This window comes from Teleopsis dalmanni, chromosome 1 (genome assembly GCF_002237135.1).
Source record: "Teleopsis dalmanni isolate 2A chromosome 1, ASM223713v2, whole genome shotgun sequence".
Lineage (NCBI taxonomy): Eukaryota > Metazoa > Arthropoda > Insecta > Diptera > Diopsidae > Teleopsis > Teleopsis dalmanni.
The window spans coordinates 86,920,559-86,935,824 of NC_051846.1; positions in this window are offsets into that span (position 1 = coordinate 86,920,559).

A 15,266-nucleotide genomic window follows, 5' to 3' on the forward strand; every position below is an offset into this window, starting at 1 on the left:
TGATGTATGCAGTCTTAAAAGATTATTATGAAAAATCTTTTTCCTATCCTTTATAATTATTTTCTTGTTTACAGGTATTTCTGTAATTTGGAAAGGACCTTCCCATATAGGCGAAAATTTATTTTTCCTACTTGGGTTTCTCCACCACACTTTTTCCCCTATTTTAAACAATCTTTTTTTTGTTTCTTTATCATAGTACTCTTTTACTTTTTCCTTTGCTATTTTATGGTTTTTCCTGACTAATTCATATGATCGTTGTATTTGATATTTTAGAAGTTTGGAATAACCGTCATGATTATATACTGGGGTTGGCTTTCTTTTTAAGTTTATTGGTATTTGAAATTCAAACCCATTCAATTTGACCCATCTTTTTCACAAAATTCCTCAGGAATTCTGGTAAAAGTCTGTGACCACGTTGCAGACCTCCGTTTGCTCGTGGATGATACGGTGCAGTTTGTAGTTTCTTAATACCTAGAATTTTACATGTTTCTTCGAAAAGCTTTGACTTAAAATTCGTTCCATTGTCTGTTATTAGAACTCTAGGTATATTAAATTTTGCAAAAATTTTATTAAATAACTTTCTTGCCACCGTTGAAGCTTCTGCATGTGGTAACGCAGTACAATACATATACTTTGAGAAATTATCTTGAAAGGTTAAAATGAGTTTATTTCCATTTTCTGTGGTTGGTAATGGACCTACTATATCTATGAATACTTTGTCAAATGGTCTTTGGGGTTTGTCAGTTAGAATCAGTGGAATTCTTTCCACTTTTGAGCGTTTATTCTTTTGACATTTATGACAACCTCTTATGTATTCCTTTATTTGTTTTTGCATGCCTGCCCACTTAAACTGCTGTCTTAATCGGAAATAAGTTTTAGTTACCCCTTTATGACCTCCGATTGTTGAATCATGAAATTTTTTCAAAACTTTCTGGATGTCTTTTTTGTTTGTTAAATATACTGCAATGTCTTCATGTGTATTAGTTATTAAATCCTCTAATTCCTCTTGGTTATTTACTGCAATTTTTTTTAAAGTTTTCGCTAGTTCTGCCTCCTATGCTTTACAACAGCTATTGGAAGTCTACTTAAAGCGTCAGCATTTTTGTTAGATTTTCCGGGCTTATAAAAAATTTCGAAATCGTACCCTACTAACTTTAAACGAAATCGTCCCAGTCGCGTATCTTGATTCTTTAAATTAGCAATTTCACGTAATGGTTTATGGTCCGTATATATTTTAAAATACCTTCCCAATAAGTATGATCTGAAATTTCTTGTAGCCCATACTATAGCAAGTAATTATTTTTCTATAGTTGAGTATCTTTTTTCAGTACTCCTGAGTGCACGGCTTTCGAAGTAAATGGCTAAGTCTGATCCAACTTCTCCTTGGGATAGTACTGCACCTAATGTTTCGTTACTAGCATCCGTTGTTTTCAAAAATTCTTTTAAAAAATCTGGATACTCTAAAATTGGTGAACTGGTTACTGCGGCTTTCAACTCGTTCATTGCTTTTTGGCAACTTTCATTTAATTCGAATTTTTCTCCATTTCTCAGCAATTTGTTTAATGGTAAAGATACCTTAGCGGCTTGTGGAATAAACTTTCTGTCTGACCGAAGGCTTTTCTTTGATCTGAATAAAATTAAATGTTCACAAATAAAAGCAAATGTAAGAATCTCACCAACTATACAATCTCACGAAAAAAGAACAAGAAAAACACATGACTTTCTTTAGCAAGAGTAAGCGACAAACTAAACTTTTTTATTTCTTAAAAAATTGCAGAGACTCAACAAGTCTAGTTTAACATTTTGTTTTTGTGAAAATTATATAATTTTGAGTAAAAGTTCAACCCAATACTTTCTATAGTAATTTTTTAGACCTAAAAATGATTGCTGATCTTTTATATTTTTAGGTACTGGGATAGATGTAACACATTTCGTTTTTCCTAGATCCGGTATCACTCCTTTGTCTGACTATTTATGGCCTAAGTATACGACTTCTCTCCTCAATAGTTGACATTTTTCAGTTTGTAGCTTTAAATTGTTTTTACGAAGAACTTGTAATACATTTCTAAATCTTTTGTCATGTTCTTTTAAATTTCATCATCCAGATATACAAAACAATCAATTCCTTGAAGCCCTGTGAGAATGCTATTCATTATGCGTTGGAACGTTGCGGGTGTTCCCGTTAGTCCAAGTGGAATCCGAAGATATTCAAAATGTTCAGATCCAGTACTAAATGCTGTTCTTTCTCTGTCTTTGCCGTTAACTTTCGCTTGATGATAGCCACTAGCTAAATCCACAGTTGTGAAGTATCTACTGCATCCCAATTGATCCAAAATACCATCTATCCTCGGATTTGGAAAAACTTGTTTGATGGTTTTTTCATTTATTTTTCTGAAATCTACCACCAAACGCCATTTCTTTTTGCAGTCTGTACCAGGTTTTTTAGGTACTAGAATTATCGGTGAATTCCATGGTGACTTGCTTTTGGTTATTATTCCTTCCTCTAGAAATTTATTCACTTGTTTGCTTATCACTTCTTCATGTGTTTCAGGCAGTTTATATTGTCATTGGTTAATTGGCATTTGACCTTGCTCCGTCGGAATCTCATGTTTCAACACTGATGTATATGTGAGTCTATCCCTTGGTAAATGAAACACATCACTGTATTCTTTCATTATTTTTGATATCAACCTTCTTTCCTCTGTATTTAAATTTCTGTCCAAATCCACTGTTTTTAATAGCAACCACTAACGTTTATTTATGTTAAGTTTTTTATTTAAATTCACATTTGGTAGCTTGTATTCATAAAAATCAGCCATACAACTATCTTCTATCGCAATTTCTGTACTTATTTCAACAGAATCAATATTTGCATTTAAAATTTTCACGTAACCTATATCATTTATTACTTTAGTAAGGCACCCTCCTAAATAAACCTTTGGCAAAATTTCTTTTTTATGAACTATTACTGTTCCTTTTTTAGGCGCTTTTTTAAATGGTACTACCATTGTTGAGGGGATCGTGATACATTCAGTTATACAAATCCGAACGTGATCTCAAATGTAAAGTTGCTACCTCTTTTTCATTATCATGAAATTTTAGCACCTTTTGAATTATGTCCATTGTTGAACGGTTCCATAGTTCATCTCTTCCCAACTGTCTATCTATTGGTATCTGGCTTCCCACTGGAACTATATGCATGTTAAATTTTAACTCTGAAAGTTCTCCATGCTCTATTTTTGCTGTACCCAATGTACTAATGTTACCACCAAAGGCACCTATCAGTCCCTTTGTATTGCGTTTATTTACATCTGTTTTATTTAATAACTCTTTATTAATTTTCAACTACTCCCAGGGTGTTGAAAAAACTGACACTATTAATATACATATAATTAGTATATGGGTCATTCTTTTACAAACCGGACGGATTTTGGCAAAAAATGACCTCATCACCTCCGATTTGGCTGAAACTTTTTTATGAGCTCCTTTCATAAAATAAGAAGACCCGTATCTCGGGAAAAAATTTTGTAATTTTTTTCCTAGGAGATATGGACCCATGGGGTTTTGAGAATTGGCATTGTAGACACATTTTCAAATGGCTATATCTCAAGTTCTATAAAAGGTAGAAACTTGAAATTTATTGCGTTTTAAAGATAATTGGTTGAGCTTTTAAGAAATTGTTTAAACAATTAAGATTGTTTATATTTAAGTACTAATATTAACCGTTAAATTTCAAAAAAAAAGATATCTCAAAAGGGTACACAACATTTTTCATTTTTTATATTTTATTTAGATTTAGTTTTAAATTTTACTAAGAAATAAAAATTTTCACGATAGCATCGATTTTTATAAATTTTTTAAATTTTTTTTTCTCATAAAACACATCAAACACATGCGTGCTATATTTACATTGAATGAATTTTCAAAAAATATACTACAAATATTCTTATATAATATTTTTGATTTCAATTAGTAATAAAATTGTACATAAAACTCAAAAATTTCAGGACGATATTGTCGTGGGAAGTACTTTTAAAAAATTTATTTATCCTTCACATCACTCCAAACACACACACACGATTTTTCAGTAAAAAAAAAAACAGAGGAATATGTCACACAAATTTTTCATTTTTACTTTTAATTCCGATTAAACAATAAATTCTTCTTCGAAGATAAATATTTCCAGTGTGATATTGCTTCCAGAAGTAATTTAAAAATATTAATTTATCAAGTGTCCTTCATGTTACTCATACGCACCATAATACCCTTGAATCAATTTTCCAAGAAAAGTGACACAATATTCACATTTTAAATTAGTTCCGCATCATCTCTATTTTTAAATTATGAATTTTAACATAATTAAACCGTTTTATGAACTTTTTCTTATATTGATGAGTTTAAAAATTAATTAGTTCCACACTAGCTGAACTACCTGTATAACTGCAGCACATAAGTACACCCACCTTCTATGGTGAGTGTTATTCTGCTACAGTTGGAAAAATTCTTTAAGCAGGTAAGAACTGCAAACAGTTTGAAATGGAGTGTCTAGGTACTCCTATCTTTAAAAGATCCAGTATCAAATTTGGTATAAAATGTTAAGTAAGTCGGATAAATTTTCAGTTTCTGTTTTGAAAGCGAACAAACAAGTAAGAACATTTAAATAATGGCAAAAGTTGAAAAAAATAAATTGCATCTACGGCAATTCAATGACTTAAAATGTTTCAATCCGCTGAAGTTAAAAATACATCCAAGAAAGGCCAAAGTAAGGCAAGTTTCAGATAGTATCCTGCGTATGTTGGGGATGCCTAGGACCAAAAAAATATGGGGAAAAAAATATGTAACAGTTGCCGAATGAGACTGGCGATGAGAGCCAAAAAAAATAAGAACAATGAAGGAGCTATATCGGAAAACAGCAGCCAGTCATCGAGCGAGGAAAATATTCAACCATCAAGTAATAGCAGTTCGGCTACATACGGAACTGAAGTCAGAAAAAGTGCTGTTAGTCCATTAAATAAAGCACTCTCTCTAATAAGCAATACCCCAATTACATCGAGAAAACTTAAACAACAGGAATATAAAAATGAAAAAATAAAGGATAGCGATGAAGAAGATGACCTTGCATCAATTTTAAAAAATCTACAGGAAAAATTCAATGGCTCAGCAGATAGGACGATGAAAATAAAAATATTGAGTGTGGTACATAATTGGTCTTTTCGAAAGTGAGTTTTTTTCACAACTCACTTTCCAAACGCTACAAAGCATATGATTACTGTAGCTAAAAAACTTGCTTCAGAAAAAGGAATCTTAGAAGACCCAAATCCAAAAAGCCACCCATCGTTAGAAAACGATGCTTAGCTGGTACCTTAAAGAGGAATGCTGCAAGAGCTAGTCTTCAACGAATACATAATCCAATTCAAACACCAAAGGAATTTTTTAACTGGGCTAACGAATGTTTACCAAATGTTGTGTGCCATTTCTCAACATCAAAAGACTATGAAGCTGAAGAAAATAAGATTAAACACCGTTTCGAAGCAGCTACATCAGTTAAAGGCACATTAAAATATCACTGCTTTATTCCTAATTCGAAAACGATATTAATGGGAAAAATATTTTCTTCTGCAGAGATTACAGATTATGTATCAATAATGAAATGATTATTAATAAAATCAATACAAAAACTTAAAAAAAATATTTTGTTTATAGTTCTTTACAGTTTATCTCCATATAGAATTGTTTACAGTTTATTTCCTATAACAATTCGTACCTGCTTAAAGAATTTTTTCAACTGTGTAATTATGTGCTGCAGTTATACAGGTAGTTCAGCTAGTGTGGAACTAATTAATTTTTAAACTGATCAATATAAGAAAAAGTTCATAAAACGGTTTAATTATGTTAAAATTTATAATTTAAAAATAGAGATGATGCGGAACTAATTTAAAATGTGAATATTGTGTCACTTTTCTTGGAAAATTGATTCAAGGGTATTATGGTGCGTATGAGTAACATGAAGGATGATAAATTAATTTTTTTTAAATTACTTCTGGAAGCAATATCACACTGGAAATATTTATTTTCGAAGAAGAAGTTATTGTCTAATCGGAATTAAAAGTAAAAATGAAAAATTTGTGTGACGTATTCCTCTGTTTTTTTTTTACTGAAAAATCGTGTGTATGTGTTTGGAGTGATGTGAAGGATAAATAAATTTTTTAAAAGTAGTTTCAACGACAATATCGTCCTGAAATTTTTGAGTTTTATGTACAATTTTATTACTAATTGAAATCAAAAATATTATATAAGAATATTTGTAGTATATTTTTTGAAAATTCATTCAATGTAAATATAGCACGCATGTGTTTGATGTGTTTTATGAGAAAAAAAAAATTTAAAAAATTTATAAAAATCGATGCTATCATGAAAATTTTTATTTCTTAGTAAAATCTAAAATTGAATCTAAATAAAATATAAAAAATGAAAAATGTTGTGTACCCTTTTGAGATATCTTTTTTTTTGAAATTTAACGGTTAATATTAGTACTTAAATATAAACAATCTTAATTGTTTAAACAATTTCTTAAAAGCTCAACCAATTATCTTTAAAACGCAATAAATTTCAAGTTTCTATCTTTTATAGAACTTGAGATATAGCCATTTGAAAATGTGTCTACAATGCCAATTCTCAAAACCCCATGGGTCCATATCTCCTAGGAAAAAAATTACAAAATTCTTTCCCGAGATACGGGTCTTCTTATTTTATGAAAGGAGCTCATAAAAAAAATTTCAGCCAAATCGGAGGTGATGAGGTCATTTTTTGCCAAAATCCGTCCGGTTTGTAAAAGAATGACCCATATGTATTGCAATAATTTCCAAATACTTTTTAAATTCATTTGACATTCGTGGTTTAAGTTTGTTATATTCATAATTTGTTGACTCTATCATGGTATGAGATTCATTTGCTTCTATTACAGGTTGATTTATGTTCATTCTTATTCGTTTGGACTTTCACTCTTAAATTTGACGCTGGCTAATTTTTTTGTGTTGTGTTTGGATTTTGGTATTCCAGTCTAGCGTCTTAGACTGCGCCGGTTGGAGTTTCCCTGCTGAGTAGGTAGAGTTACTCGGCAAGTTTTTGCCATATGCCCTTCTTTTCCACACCTGAAATATTTAATTTTGTCACCTCCAGGTCTACTGCTCACTTGGTAATTATTTTGTCTATTTCTTTTCTGTGAAAACTTTTGGTTGGTAGACCAACGACCATAATTATTGGTTATTACAATTTTATAAAACCTATTTTGTTCATGACCCTTTACTTTACAAATACTACAAAATACCCTGTTCAATTTTTTAAAACATTTAGTTGAGTCATGCTCTGTTTTCTTACAGAAATGACATGTTATTAGTTTTACACCTAGCTCAGTAATTGTATTCATTCTACATTTCGTGCCATATTCACCGCACTTTGAGCAGTATGGTGTATTTTGTCTGTCTTGGCAATTTACCCATCCGTATCCTGATTTGTTACAAATAGAACACATTGTTTTCTTCAGAGACATGTTAATATTTAAACGAAGGCCCCATAATAGTTCTTCTGCTGATTCTGCTATTGACACCAGTTTGGTTATCGCGACATTCTCCAATCCAATAAATCTGTGTTTCAAGTTATTGTCCCTAAGTCCCTTTATGAAATACCTGACAGCTAATTGTTTGTTCTCTCTTAATTGTGATAGGAATTCCACTTCATCATCTTGATTTTTTATTTGTGTCTCTGCTTCATGGAGTAGAGCCTGTAGACGCCCCCACAAGCGGTAGCAGATTCGTTAATTCTTTGTTTGTTGTGTGTTAAATCATTTCTTATGTGCTCTAGTATTCTTTTCCTTGAATACGTTCGCTTGACTCGTTTATTGTAATATAGGGTCTATTAACAATATTATCGTATGCTATATCCACTAAACGTTGTTTTATACAACTTGCAATATATTGTGCTTGAGGTAAAGCATGTTGCACCAATTCGCAACCATCTACAAATTTATGTATGCTAATTCTAATGTGTTTATTTGTCTTTCCTTTTCTTTGAAGTGCCTTTTCCAAACTTAAAGTTTGGTTTTCGTGTCTCGGAGTAAAGTAGTTAATTCTTTTGTCTGTAGAACTATCTGTTTACATTTATACTCTAAACCACACTTAGCATCTGTTAATTCTCCTAATGTATTCTGTAATTTGGCTGACTTTATTCCTTCTACGTTTTCTATCTGTTCCTTTATATATTATAACTCGTCGATATTTGGGAACCTATTATGCCTTATGTGATCTTTAGCTAATTCAAGATATTCTTTGTCTGGACTTAATTCTGTTAGTTTGTTCCACGCTTGACTTAACGTACTTGTTAAATATTTCCTTAACTTTAATAATTCTTAATAATTCTTGTTCTGAAGATTTTATTCTCTCCTCCATCTATAAATCTAATGTGATGAATTTAAATAAAATTTTATTTTGTATTTTAAAACAAAAACTTTAACAAACAAACAAATTTAAAATTTATTTATTTAAAATTAACTTATCCAAATATTTACAAAAGACAAAATTTCAAATTCTATGTTTTTGCATGTATTAGATTAACAGTGTAACGACACTTTTGGGTGACGTTCAAAAATATTTAGTTTTTGCTGGGGTATCCTCAGCCGTCGTCCAGAGTCGTGACAATAAATTTATATTTTTGCTGAGACGTAGTTTTAGAAGAAAAGAACGTTGATTTAATATATTAAATATATATTTTATTTACTTCATAAAAGAAAATATTCAAACAAAGTTTAATCAAATAATTGCTGAATAAGTTTAATCAAATAATTCCAATAAAATATTGTTTTTATTTAATAATTAAAAATGTGAATCATCGTTGACGATGGTCACACAGAAATTATTACTGCTGGGGGTAACTATGACCTTAATGTAGATTCATATTTTCAGTTCACTGTAGTACTCGTTGACAAGGTTTCTACTTTTAGCTTCGGTTCGTTTCCTAAGAAAACTAATGGCAGGACAGCGTGACGTCCTGGGTTTCCCTCCTCCGTTGTAAAAAAAAACGGTTACTCTGTGCTGTGGAAGATAATCATTTGGCCGAATGAGCCAGGTTAAAAAAAATAAAAATAAAACATATGACAAAGATATTAATTTCTAACTACTTTGGCTGAATGAGCCAGGTTTTTGGCAGAATATGCCAAAAGACCGAATAGGCCAGTGTACTTGTCTCTTTATGAGTGAAAATTTAAGTCTTTGGTAAAATTTACCACGAGGACGAATGAGCCAGAGTACTTGCTTCTTCACTAGTCACAACACAAGTCCCCTATCATATCGAATGTTCCTTTTTTTATACCGAACATACCAGAGCTTTCTGGTATAGCGCACCGGTATTATTTGCTGTTGTTATCTTCGCCGTAAAGGTTGAACTATTCGTGTTATATTTTGTACTTCTTGTGTATTTTCATGTTTGCATGCTTTTTTTTTTATTTTGCCGGGGTTTCGTTTGTTTACTTCGCGTAGTTCCAAGTGTATTTTTAATTAACAATTTAATTAAAACTTTATTATTTAAAAATAATTAAGTATTTTTAATTTAATAATTTAAAACAAAAGTACATTAGATACATATTATGAAATATATATTTAATATTATCTAAATAAATAATATCAAAAAAACAAATGTGAAGAAAATATTCGTGATAACAAGTAATTTCATAAAATAAAAAACTGGTGCCGGCGTGTTTTGTTAATTTTTTTTTGGCGGTGGTTAATCTTTCTGTTTGATTTGGTTTTATGTGTATAAAAGAATAAAAACTGTGCAAAGTGAGTGTTAAATTGTTTTGTATTTATTTATTTCTTAAATATATATTTTAAATAAATAAATGTGTTTTCTGTTGTTATTGTTTATTTGTTGTTGTGTTTAGAATTCAAATACAAGTTTTTTTCATTCATAAATTGTAACAAACAAGAAATTCATTTTTTTCCTTTATCGCATATTTAAGATTTTGTACATTGCATGCATCGATGCCCGCGGCACGCTGGAACCGAGGATCGCAGGTAATGTCCATGTGATATATGATAAAATATTTTAAATTTAGTTTAATTTGAATTTGGTTTTTTGCGTTAACTACAAAACGTTAATAGACTTTCTTTTTAAATAACTTTTCTTTACTTTATTTAACTAGAACAATATATTTATTCAAGACGCTACCAACGAACTTCCGTTATTCCTACTTCACTCGATTGTGTCATTCGCTGTCAAACATAGGTTAGGTGACCACATGTTGTTAAAAATTTTAAGGTGCCCAGTTGTGCGTTTCGGATGTAGGTTAACAGTCGGCCCTTCCTGACGTCAAGCGTCCTCGCGTTCGGTATCAGTTTCTTCTTCGTACGGCAATTGACACCATGGCTTTAGGAGATCAGACGCATAGATTGATTTATAATGTCGTTGTTTTCGATCGGATCGTGGTAGGTCTTCGATGATATAACGGTCATTATCGAGAACTTCGGTGACTACGAACGGTCCTTTATATCGACATTCAAGTTTGCGGGACGTGCCTGTGGATGCTGGTTCTCGTTCTGCTAGAACTAAATCACCTTGCTTACATTTCGTTGGTTTCCTGTGTTTATCGTCGAAACGCTTTTTCGCGTTTACCCGTTTACTATCGGTGTTATTAGCAGCAAGTAATTGTCGGCGGTGAAGTTCTTCTTGGGTGATGGGAATAGTATCGTCTTCATCTTGGAGAATTTGGATCAGCTTGTTACCTAATATGTCGCGTGGCTTGAATCCAAAAAGCAATTCGTTTGGAGATTTTCCCGTCGTTTGGCTAATCAGTGAGTTCAATGTACATTGAATGCTTCGTAGTTGCTCGTCCCAGGTTCGGTCATCTTGTGTTGAGGGTTGCAGCATGGATAAAACGGTGCGATTAAATCGTTCGACTTGGCCATTGGCTCGTGGCGTACGGACTGCGTTGCGTATGTGTTTGATTTGTTGATCGTTACAGTATCTTTCAAATTCTTTTGACGTAAAGACGGTACCACGATCACTTATTATATTTTCAGGGGTTCCAATGTAACTGGTAACTTCATTCAGAATGGCTATGACTTGTTTAGTGTTCGTACTTTTCACTGGTCTGACGATGACAAATTTTGTGAAACTGTCCACAATAATCAGGATATACCCGTTTAACTTTCGGCTTCGGGGAAAAGGTCCCAGGTGGTCAATGTGTATTGTTTTGAACGGAATAGGCTCCATTTTGTCGCAATGTAACTCACCTTCCTTTTTACCTCTTCGACGCTTAGTGAAGGCACAATCAATGCACGCTTTCACAAAAGATTTGACAAAGTTTCGCATTCGTGCGAACCACATAGACCGTAGTAAGTATTCAATCGTTCGGTCAACATGTGCTTCATGTGTCACCTTCCATCGCAAAGCCTTTGGTATTACGAAGAGCTGTTGGTTTTTATACCGTTTGTACAGTCGTCCGTTAATTATTTTATAGTCGTTAATAATGTCTGGATCCTTATCCTCAATTTTCATTACGACTTGTTGAAGTTTGCTATCTTGTAATTGCATACTGTAAAGCCAATCTACCTCAGTTATTTCCACCTTCCAGACTCGCAAAGTCGCTTCCTCAAGATCGCAACCGTCTTCGTTAGGCATACGACTTAGTGCGTCGACGTGCGCCATTCGTTGCTCGCTTCGATGTTCGATGATGAGGTCATAGTCTTGGAAACGAAGCCACCATCTGGCTATACGAGGTATTTTTTCTCGCTTTTGCATGGCCAATTTTACAGCATTGCAATCGGTAATGACCGTGAACGACTTTCCATAGATGTAATATTTAAAGCGGTCCACAGATTCGACAACTGCAAGCGTTTCTAATTCGTAACTGTGATATTTCCTTTCCAGCAGTGTGGTAGATCGACTAAAGTACGCCACCGGCTTCCAATCTCCGTTGTCATTTTGGAGTAAAACACCTGCGAGTCCGATGGCACTCGCGTCTGTATGCACTTGATGGTCAGCTTCCACTCGGTAGCCCGTTAATACTGGTCCGGTTGTTAGTGCTTTATTTAGACTCACAAAGGCGTTTGTTTGTTGATCTGTCCATTCAAAGACGGCGTTTTTCTTAAGCAATTGTCGCAACGGTTCGGATATAATTGCGTGGCCTGATATAAACTTACGGAAATATCCCGTTAACCCTAAATAGCGCCGCACCTCTGTTTGCGTTGTAGGCATGTTGAAATTTCGTATGGCTTCGGTCTTGATTTCACCCGGCGTTATCCCGTTGGGGATAATGCCGGGTGAAATCATGGATAGCATCTTTCAGATATTCGCATTTTTTTAAATTCAATGTTAAATTAAATTCTTTTATTACACCTAAAATTCGTTGAAACTTTCCGAGAAGTTCTCCTTCATCGTTGCCGCCGATAAGCATATCGTCCATGTAGTGAATCATATCGCTGGGTTCCAAGTGCGTCTTAATTTTCGCCATCAATTATAGAAAAAGAACTGGTGCGTTCTTCAGCCCAAACGGCATCAGTTTAAACTCATACAGACCATCAGGAACCACTAGTGCAGTATATTTACGACTGTTACGTTCTATAGGAATTTGATAATAACAACAGTTAAGATCTAACGATTTGTAGATTCGATACTTCGTTGCTTCTTGTAAACTCTCTTCGATATTGGGCATTGGGTAGCATTCTTTTCGAGTGAATTGATTAATCCGATGGTAGTCCACGCAAAGTCGATGTTCGCCATTCTTTTTCTTCACAAGCAACATTGGACTCGCATAACTTGATTCGGACGGAGCTATAATATCGTTGACGAGCAACTCTTGAATTTTCTTCGCAACGATTTCTTTTTTCGGTTCCGGAACTCTATACGGGACTTATGCGATCACCTCATTGGTCATTAACTCAATTTTCATTTCGACTACACTAGTTTTGCCGATTCCATCCATACCTGTAGCGAAACATTCTCGGAATTCATTCATCACCTCTAACAGCTTTCCATTAGAATCTGAGTTTACAGTGTCCATACACACGTCATCTTCCGTTATTGGACTAAGTTTATTCATTTTACACGTCGTTTTTACTTTATCTTCGAATTTGAACTGTCCGTTGTCGTATACGGCGCGTATATTTTCGCTATTGAATATTTCGTCCCCGAGCAATAAATCGGAATTCAACACACAATCTTTGAAGACGTGCAATGTCAACGGTTTTTCAACCTCATCGATTTTCAAATCCGTGTCGATTTGTATCTCAGATCGTTCTATACCACCACCGAATCCAACGATGGTAAATAGGTTTTTGCTGCGCGTACCACCAATATCGTTGGCAAATGTTTCTCGGACCATATTACATTCGCTTCCAGTATCAATAAATGCAATGGCTTGCTTGCTACCAATCGTTATTTTCTTAAGAAATTTATTGTCGATAATACTTGTTTTTCGCACAAAAGCTGATGGTTTTCCGCAATTTTGCTGTTCATTTTTGGGGTGCACCTTATTACAATCTATACAACGAGGACGTTTTGGGGGTCTTGCACAATTTACTGACAAGTGCCCTGACTCACCACAATTGTAACACATAACATTCTTTGCCTTACTGAACGATTGTATTCTTTGTTCGCTTTCACTCGCATTATGAAAAGGCTTTTCGTTTATCTTAATGCAATTTTGTAAAAAGTTCTCGCATGCTTCACGCATTTCTTTAACGGATACGAATTTTTGCGGAGCAATCGCCATTTGTAGTTCTCGATGTTTTAATCCTTCTCGGGCGTATCTCGTGATAGCCATCTCACTAAGATTATGACGTCGTCCTAGCGCAGAGACACGAAAAATGAACTCAGTTATTGTTTCGTTTTGCCTTCGAGCAACGCGTGACATATTGTAATGTATATCCGCTTCATCGTATTCGCAACCGAACTCGGTGACAAGCTCATTTGAGAACTCCTTCCAAGTAGCATGCATTCTTGGTGATGCGTCCACCCACATGCGCGCTACACCCTTCAAACGGCTATACACTGCAAGAAGCACACTTTTTTCGGGCCACGCATATACAGACATAACAGCTTCAACACGTTCGACAAATTGCGTAGCCGTAATAGAATTTTCATTCGTTGGGTCGAATTCGGGCAAGACTTCTGCGATTTCTCGTATAGAATGCGCGTTACGGTCCTTACTAGGCATTTCTGAAGTACTGTTTTGATTGTTTCTAACGTTATTCTGGTTAATGGCTACTTGTTGAACCATTTGCCGCAGTTCGCTAATTTGTTTTCTCAATTCTTCGTTTTCACCCCGCAATTCATCATTATCGTTTGTAAATTGCAAAACTACGCCGCTTGACTTCACGTGTTCAGTTAATCGTGCAACTAATTCCGCCTTATTGCCTGTAGTTGATAACTCTTGCTGTTGTAAGAAGTCCTTCAACTGTTCCTTCGTCAGTGATTCGATGGTCACCATCATTACGTATATATGTTTTAATTACCTTTGCCCCTTTAGGGCATTGATTCTATCCCACTTCTGAATTTTAAATTTGGTTTAATTTAAATTTGGTTTTTTGCGTTAACTACAAAACGTGAATAGACTTTCTTTTTAAATAACTTTTCTTTACTTTATTTAACTAAAACAATATATTTATTCACGACGCTCCCAACGAACTTCCGTTATTCTTACTTCACTCGATTGTGTCATTCGCTGTCAAACATAGGTTAGGTGACCACATGTTGTTAAAAATTTTAAGGTGCCCAGTTGTGCGTTTCGGATGTAGGTTAACAATATCTTTATTCAATTTCATATTGTTCCAGATAAATCCATTGCAGTTTTCTTCACGTGAGTGTTCTTATTTTTACTATGTATAGAGGTGGTGGTTAGGTGACATTCAGACTTTCTTTTTCTCTTGTTCTTGATATATGTAACATAGAAATTTACTGTGCAAATTTGTAGCATCACAACAGAAAACGTAAACGTACAGAAAAACAAAATCTATTGGAAACGCAAAACCATCAATCATTTAACACATTTACCAGCCAGCAAACAAACATTCTTTGCTTAAAGCAACAGAAACAAACCAAAATTTATATTTGCGAAAACATTTTCCATAATCTACTTTAAAGCAATATTTTATAACTCTTTACCATATTAATTTCTGTACGAATTCGTATTAATTTTCTGAATTACTTTGACCACTAAATTAAATTATTTAATTTTTAATTAAATTAAATTAAATTTATTTAATTTTCTTTATTGT